Source organism: Rhinopithecus bieti, unplaced genomic scaffold, assembly GCF_001698545.2.
Source record: "Rhinopithecus bieti isolate Rb0 unplaced genomic scaffold, ASM169854v2 scaffold_51227, whole genome shotgun sequence".
NCBI classification, from domain to species: Eukaryota; Metazoa; Chordata; class Mammalia; order Primates; family Cercopithecidae; genus Rhinopithecus; species Rhinopithecus bieti.
Window position 1 is genome coordinate 266,006 of NW_016820844.1, and position 8,615 is coordinate 274,620.

Consider the following 8,615-nt stretch of genomic DNA (forward strand, 5'->3'; position numbering starts at 1 on the left):
AAAAAAAAAAAAAAAAAAAAAAAAAAAAAAAAAAAAAAGCTATTCTGGAGAGGTGAGAGGGTGGTTTGAGCCTCCGGGAGGTGGAGGTTACAGTGAGCTGAGATCAGGGCCCCACATTCCAGCCTGGGCTGGTATTCAAGAGAATACCAAATCACTGTGTAGGAAAAGAAAGAACCAGACCAAGTTACTTTTAACTTGGGGCAGGACGAGAATTACAAACAAATCTTGGACTCTTTTTAATTGATTTTGTTTTCTGTTGTAATGTGGACAAAGCAATTTTGAAGCAATTTTAGGTGTATTATAGGATAGGGCACGTGAGTAAATGTGTTGATTTACTCATTTGAGTAAATCATTTCAGCCACTATTCTAATTGCAGAAGAGGATCATACAAATAGATGGTGGGAAGGCAAAAGATTAAAATTTAAATTAAAAAAATATTTTAAAAAGCCCCTCAGGAGATACATTAGAATTGTAAATATCTGGACGGACACGGTGGCTCACGCCAGTGCCGGTAATTCCAGCACTTTGGGAGGACGAGGCCGGAGGATCACCTGAGGTCGGCAGTTCAAGACCAGCCTGACCAATATGGAGAAACCCCACCTCTACTAACAATACAAAATTAGCTGGGGGGTAGTGGCACACGCCCGTAATCTTAGCTACTCGGGAGGCTGAATCAGGAGAATCGCTTGAACCCGGAAGGTGGAGGTTGCGGTGAGCCGAGGTGACACCATTGCACTCCAGCCTGGGCAACAAGAGAAAAACTCTGGTTCAAACAAACAAACAAACAAACAACCTCTTGGCTTTCGGAGGGGGCAAAGATGCTACTTTCTTCTGTCGTCCGGAATCCAGGTTCATCCGACACCAGCCGCCTCCACTATGCCGCCGAAGTTCGACCCCAACGAGATCAAAGTCGTATACCTGAGGTGCACCTGAAGTGAAGTCGGTGCCACTTCTGCGCTGACCCCAAGATCAGCCCCTGGGTCTGTCTCCGAAAAGGTTGGTGATGACGTTGCCAAGGCAACGGGTGACTGGAAGGGCCTGAGGATTACAGTGAAACGGACCATTCAGAACAGACAGGCCCAGACTGAGGTGGTGCCTTCTGCTTCTGCCCTGATCATCAAAGCCCTCAAGGAACCACCAAGAGACAGAAAGAAACAGAATAACATTAAACACAGAGGGAATATCACTTTTGATGAGATCATCAACATTGCTCGACAGATGTGGCACCGATCCTTAGCCAGAGAACTCTCTGGAACCATTAAAGAGATCCTGGGGACTGCGCAGTCTGTGGGCTGTAATGTTGATGGCAGCCACCCTCATGACATCATAGATGACATCAACAGTGGTGCTGTGAAATGCCCAGCCAGTTAAGCACAAAGGAAAGTATTTCAATAAAGGATCATTTGACAACTGGTGAAAAAAAAAAGTAAATATCGTTGGGTACTCATAATTATTAAAATATTCATATGTATGTGCACACGCATGTATATGTGCACATGTACATATGTGTGTGTCTATTTGCATATTTTGTATATGTGAGTATACACATGTATTTCCTAGATATTGTTGATAAAAGGTTCTAGAAGCAAAGGTGTCTTAGAAACAGTAAGTACACCTAGACCCTGGATATTGGTCTCTAATACATTCCTCACTAAAAGATCACCTCTAAGAAATAGGAGACTTCAGGACGGGGACAGGGTAAATGTAGTAGAGCCTAGAACAATTTGTCATGCCAGAAATTAAGAAAGTTTTAAGAAATATGGTGGAGGAATGTCACAAGGACAGAGTACTCAGCTTGAAGGATCTGCCTCTGACAAAATCTGGGTTATATGGACTACTAAAGTTATTAACAAGGCAATAATGGAATTGTAAACCACTGAAAAATAAGATTTTATGAGCCCATACTGATAATAAATACACAATTAGATGTTAAAGGGGGACTCTTTTTTTATTTTTTGAGACAGAGTCTCACTCTGTTGCCCAGGCTGGAGTGCAGTGGCGCAATCTAGGCTCACTGCAACCTCCGCCTCCCGGGTTCAAGCGATTCTCCTACATCAGCCTCCCAAGTAGCTGGGACAACAGGCGCCCGACACCATACCCGGCTAATTTTTTTTTTTTTTTTTTTTTTTTTTAAGTAGAGATGGGGTTTCGCCATATTGGCCAAGCTGGTCTTGAGCTCCTGACCTTGAGATCCACCCTCCTCAACCTCCCAAAGTGTTGAGATTAGAGGCGTGAGCCACAGCGCCCGGCCAAGGGGGATTCTTGATTACAATAGAATGCCAAAGTAAAAACTGGTAAATGTGAAGAAAATTCTGGAGTTGAAAAAAAGAACATCATTTTGCAACCATCATAGTAAATATGGTCCAGGTAGGAATTATCAATAGACGCTAACTCTAGAGGAAAATTTTGATGGGGAGTAAGTTATTTGTATGATCTTTAAGCATCTCCCGCAGATTGCTTATTAGTTGCAAGGAGGAAACTATACATATATATCAACGTGACTATGTGATTGGAATTAACCTCAGTAATGAGGGGCAATGAACATTGCATGTCTCCAGATTTAATAGTCCTGAGAACGACATGTCACATACATTCTATTCTCTGGGATGCATAATGTGAACCCAATTATAAGGGGAGAAAATCACACAAAGCCCAAATAAGAAATGTTCTCTGTTTTAAAAATGTGAGCAGTTACCATGTTCTTCAAAAAGTCAATGTCATAAAATACAAAGAAAGGTTGTGAAAATGTTTCAGGTTAAAGGAGACTAAAGGGGTACGGAAAACACCCAATTCTAGACTGATTCCTGAATGGGAGGGGGTAAATACTATAAAGGATATTACTGGTCAATTGAAAAAAATGGAATACAGGTTAGAAAATTCCTAAAAACTTATATCAATGTTAAATATACTGAATTGATAACTATATTATGGCTATAGCACAAGAAATTACTCCTTTAGGAAATACTCACTGAAATATTTAAAGGCAAAGGAACATATATATATAATATACATAATTTACTCTTAAATGTTCTGGGACACATACACACAAACATACACAGATATAAACATATACGGAGAGATAGAGAATTAACGTTAATAGGTGAATCCTGATAAAAGGTATATGGGTGGTCTTTATACTATTCTTATTCTTAATTTTTTTCCTTAAGTTTAAAATTATTTCCAGATAAAAAATTTTAAAAGCTCGAGCACAATGGTTCACCCTGTAATCCCAGCACTGTGGGAGGCTGAGGCGGGTGGATCACCTGAGGTCAGGAGTTCGAGACCAGTCTGGCCAACAAGGTGAGACCCTCATCTCTACTAAAAATGCAAAAATTAGCTGGGCGTGGTGGCGGGCGCCCGTAGTCCCAGCTACTCGGAAGGCTGGGGCAGAAGAATCGCTTGAACCCGGGAGGCGGAGGTTGCAGTCAGCTGAGATAGTGCCGCTGCACTCCAGCCTGGTCGACAGAGTAAAGACTCTGTCCAAAAAATAAAAAATAAATAAAAAATAAAAAACATTTTAATAAAAATTTGAGGAAGTGAAAAGATTAGTATAACGAACATTCAACTTCCCATCAACCAGCTTAAACAATTAACAAATTTTGTCAATGTTTTCTCTATTGCTCCCCAACATCAACTAGTATTTTGAAGCAAATCCAAGACTGGAGATTCCAAAGCACTTTACTTTGACAATAAGCAAAGGTACAGATTACTCGTTTATATGTAAATAGAGAGGAAGGTGACACACAAACACTTCGGTTAATTGTTCGGAGGAGAGAGTAGTCAGGGTCTGAACAATGCCTTTGGTTCTTTGACTTTGTAACATGAAGCACTATGTGAGTGGAGCAAGGGATCGGTTGCACCATGCGGACATCTTGGCTAAGAGCCCTTCAGGTGCAGGCAATGCCCGCAGCCCACGTGCTGGATGTAGTAAACTGTAATCTAAGAATGGAGAGTAATTCCACTCAGATCCGCAGGAATTCTGTGGAACCTCAGGAGGAAATAAAACTGATAGATGGTCGAGAGAAATAAGAGGAAGCAAAAGGAGGAAAGCTGTAGATAATCTATATAACGTTTCTGAGAACAACTCAGACCTGAGACAGAAACCTGGTTACCCTCTTAGACAAAAAGGTCGACGAAGGTGGGATTCGAACCCACGCGTGCAAAGCACAATGGATTAGCAGTCCATCGCCTTAACCACTCGGCCACCTCGTCCCTGGGGCTGCAATACGTTTTTGGGATAATCCTTTAAGGCTTGCTTTTGACAAAGCTTTGCAGCTTGATTTTGGTGATGTGTTGATATGGATTGTAATGTCCTTCAAATTGTGGTCTCTTTAAAGAATTCTTACACAAAACAAGTTCTTTCCACCTTCGTATGGAGAACCTTTTACAGTTTAATGATCCTGCCCAACGCCCGTGTGTCCAGTCTTGAGTGTTATCGTTCCTCCGTATCCATTCTCACTTTCCAACTACAGTGAATTTTTTTTCTCCCCAAGCTCCATGCTCTCCTTCTCATTTTCTACCCGCAGCACTCTTAACTCTTCTCTCTGCCCTCACTTCATCTGCCTTAGTTCATTACTCATTTCTCAGATCTCAAGTTAGGCCTTACAGCCCTTCTTACTGAAGGCTAAGCAGCTGAAAATTGGGGGTGGAAGGGGAGGACGGGGGGGGGGCACTCTTTTCTGTTGCAAATGTATTTCTGTTCTGTTTCTGCCACAGAATTTTATCCCAATATTACGTATTTTTATGCTTAAAGACCCTGTCATAAAGCACAGCAACGGAAAATACTTAATATAAATTGAAACCTCTAATTTTTTTTATTTCCGTTAATAATCCCCGAGAGTTTCACCGTTTTTCTTCTGGTTTGAATTACCTTTATATTCAATGGTGGCACACAATAACAAACACAAATCAACAATTTTGGTAAGTAATTTAGTATATATGAAAAGTAGAGTTGCATTGGAAATGCATCTTTTAGTGAAATGGCTGTTAACATGTTTTTTCTCCATCAGTTCATGTGTCCGCGGATAAATACTTCTTATAGCTGGAATAAGAAAGGTTCGGTGGAATTAACAACAAAAAGATCAGTAGATTGTCGTTTTGAGTAAGTCCGAGGCTTCCAAAAGGAGTTTTTATGATTATTTAAGGTGCATTATTTAAAGTGGAACCTTCAACACATTCCCATCACGTTTATCTAAGTTTAATAAATAAATGGTAGCAGTAAATAAAAGTGATGGCGAGCAGGAGATTTGGGACCACGCAAAATATATAACTTTACGGATATTCATATTTGATAAAAGTCAAAGAATTTTCCTACTAGTCTCAATAATTGTAAAAAAAATTGAAAACACTAACTTTCCACGGCCCAATATGTACGTTCCGATTTGTTAAAAATGGAATGTTATTAGTTGGAAGTAAATGAGGAATTTGTCAGCTCCTTCATGAAATCATGTAAAATACTCAATTGAGACGCGCAACTCTGTGTCTTGTTTACAGAAGACTTTGGAGACACCAGCATTTCCAATTGTTCTGTCACAGTAAGATGTTAGCTAAAAGGCGAGAATGATTCGCAGGGAAAGATGGAAGTAGGGAGCATTCACATCCCATAGGGAGTTAGTGCGCGGTAGGGGAGACACATCTGGGGAAATGTTTCTTTGTAGCCTCTAGGATCTCGTGGTCTCCGGTGCAGTAACCCTGTCGCTAAGCTTCTCTGCTGCACCGGGCGCTGGCTTCTCTGACATTCCTTAGCGCAAGAACTTTTCCTGATCACATTCCCTGCCTTCTCTCCTCGCTCACCGCTTTCTTCTTTCGTCCCCGCCTCTCTCCAAAACCAAACCGCCCCAGCAATTTCCGGGTGATTGAACTTCTCCAATCTGTCTAAGAGGGTCCGACCTCTGAAATCCCTTCTTCAGGAGCTGGTCCATGCCCAGACGTGGAAATGCCAAGAAAGCCGAGTTGCTGCGCGCCCAGCAATGCGCTCAGGGAACCCTCACTAGGAAACGCTTGAGGGACTCTGGGGGTTGGGGAGAGTGGGCGGGGAGGGGGCGTAGAGTAAACTCTGTTATGCTGGGACAGGGAGTCTTTTCAGCTCATTTCCTCCTCTTCTCTGTCCAAGCAAAACTTGCTTGTGCAAACTCGAAGCAGCAATTATATTGACTATTGACTGTCGACAGTTGTATCTTCCCGTCACCTGTTCTATCGGCCCAGCCCTCAGAAGTTGAGCTTGTATCCCCTTGTGGTCTTGTCTGAGGACATTTCTCTCGGCTTCGGCGACAGTCAGCTCTTCCAGACCCATTACGTGGGTAAATCCTTTCCTCAGTTTCCATCCCAACTTTTCTCTGTCCGTGACTATCACCAAATTTCCTTTCCTCTTCTCACCAGCCTCAGTTTTAGCAGGGGACGAAAACTAAGGTTCCACCGAGACTTGAACTCGGATTACTGGATTCAGAGTCCAGAGTGCTAACCATTACACCATGGAACCTACACCTACACGCGTCTTTCCTAAAGTCATAGGTGACCTATTTCGCCACCTTAGGTTCCTTCCCTCTGCCCCGTAGTTTGGGTGATGGGTACATTCTGCTTTTCCTCTTGGAGGATTAAGTCAAGAAGACTCTTACCTGCCACATGCCTACATTCAACACTTTTACACCAGAGTCGTAATGGAAAACGTTGACTTCCAAATGTCCGGAGTACTCTCATCCCTGTATTTCCTTTCAAGTGGTTTAGGAGCTTGGCGCCCCGGGCCTCAGGCCTCTCTATTTCATCAAGTGAGATTGTTAAACAAGACTGTGTGCCAGGTGCCAGGCACACAGTATACCAGGTTACCGTGTGCCAGGTTTTGTGACAAGTGTTTTCTATTGTTACCTCACCTGTGAGACTCACAACCACGCTGTGAGATGGGATCCATAGTTTCTATTTTACAGGTGAGAAATATGAGTCAGATACCTGAGATGCTTTACACCTTTTCGTTATAGATCTAATTATTTTCTCAAAAATCATTTTTACCAGGGTGACATGTAGCGGTTTTGAGGACACGTTATGGAAAGATTTTACCGAAGTCACAGGTGAGCCACGTTGCTGTTTACAGAAAACTGAAATAAATGCACTTGAACTACAGGGTTAGAGGAAGATCCCAGCAACCCTAGGATAGCAACTCAGGGAAAGAAGGGGAAGAGTAGACAAAGGTCCCTCTGGAGTCTCCCAGGACAATGCACAGCTCCCCGGTCCTTCCACTGCCCTTCACCAATGAGAAATATGTACAGGGTAGACTTCCAAACGGACACAAAGAAAACTCCCTGCTTCTCCTTCGCATATCCCTTTGTGACACACACAGGAGCCCATGTGAAAACACACACACACACACACACACACACACACACACACACACACACACAAAATCGGTTTCTGTGAACAAAATAAAACAAAGAAAGTCTGTGGTTCCTTGTTTAAAGTGATAGCTTCCTCACAGGGCAATTTTGTCTCTCGGTTAAATTCGAAAGGGTTTTCAGAGACACACATCCACAACATTCTAAGAATTTATTCTTTATCTTGTGTCTCGACAATTTGAGAAAGAAGGTAGGTTTCAGGACTAATTTGGAAGGAAAATGTGAAATCAAATAAGCTTTATTTTTTTAAAAAAATGCCAGTTATCTTTCCACTCCTTGAACTCTTTCCGCGCCCCCCACCCCCACTCTCATTAAGCAGGCTCCCAATCTTGGAGGTCTCTGCTCTGAACAACTTTCTGTCCCCAATCGTTATTCCTGGAGGAAACAGAAAGAACATTTAAAACAAAAAAAAGAAGAACATTACCTGGGGAGATGTAGCATTTCAGATGATTAGGAAACAAACTTAGGTTCTAGGTTCATTAAGAAATGGGGACGGTGAATTTGAATCATCTTAGAGCATGAAAACCAAATTTCTCGGAGGGGAAAAGGAAGCGAGTGGCCCGTACGGGGATCGAACCCGCGACCTTGGCGTTATTAGCACCACGCTCTAACCAACTGAGCTAACCGGCCTCTCCTGGAAGCTCGGCTTTGTTATTCTTCTCACCTACATCCCTGCCCCTGCTCTGCTAAAGTATTAAATTCTTTAACGTAATTCCTGTTTGTCTTACAGGGAGGAACAATTTCTTAGTTGCTTTAGAGTCTTAATAGAAAGAAAGAGAAATTTCCTCTTAATGCAAAAACAGAACAAAATAGCTGTATTCGTAGACTTGAAAGAGGACGCTTAAACATTTCAAACTGTGGCTAATGGCCCAAGAATTTATGGAAATATTTGCTGCCTTCTGAATGTCTAGTCAATACATGCAGACAATGAATCAGATTCGGTGAAATATTAACGAGTCTTTGCTTCGTAAAAGCCGCTCACTAAAACAACATACAAATTGGTACCTGAAGGATTTTCCGAACAAGTCTGATTCTCGATGGTCCCACAATCGAGATCGTCCCAGGTTTCTTGTGTCCAGATCCTCAATTTGGGAGTCTTCCTATGTGTTCCCTTAGATTCCGAAAGTGAACTCAAATCAAAGGTCGCTTCGAAGACCTTGGTATTGGAAAATGCTGGAAATGTGGTTCTAGTCACCATTCTAGGGGCCGTTAAACCGAATCATTGTCTACTCA

General features: G+C 42.2%; 3 non-coding genes and 1 pseudogene across 3 annotated transcripts; 1 reads left to right on the forward strand and 3 right to left on the reverse strand.

Moving 5' to 3' along the window:
• The first annotated feature begins 861 nt into the window (after nucleotides 1–861).
• LOC108520551 (60S ribosomal protein L12 pseudogene) lies at nucleotides 862–1,426 on the forward strand (annotated as a pseudogene).
• Nucleotides 1,427–4,130: 2,704 nt separating this feature from the next.
• Nucleotides 4,131–4,212, reverse strand: TRNAS-GCU (transfer RNA serine (anticodon GCU)). Its single transcript has one exon. It is a non-coding gene; the product is annotated as a tRNA-Ser (tRNA).
• Nucleotides 4,213–6,406: 2,194 nt separating this feature from the next.
• Nucleotides 6,407–6,478, reverse strand: TRNAQ-CUG (transfer RNA glutamine (anticodon CUG)). Its single transcript has one exon. It is a non-coding gene; the product is annotated as a tRNA-Gln (tRNA).
• Nucleotides 6,479–7,938: 1,460 nt separating this feature from the next.
• Nucleotides 7,939–8,012, reverse strand: TRNAI-AAU (transfer RNA isoleucine (anticodon AAU)). The gene has a single exon. It is a non-coding gene; the product is annotated as a tRNA-Ile (tRNA).
• Nucleotides 8,013–8,615: the final 603 nt, after the last annotated feature.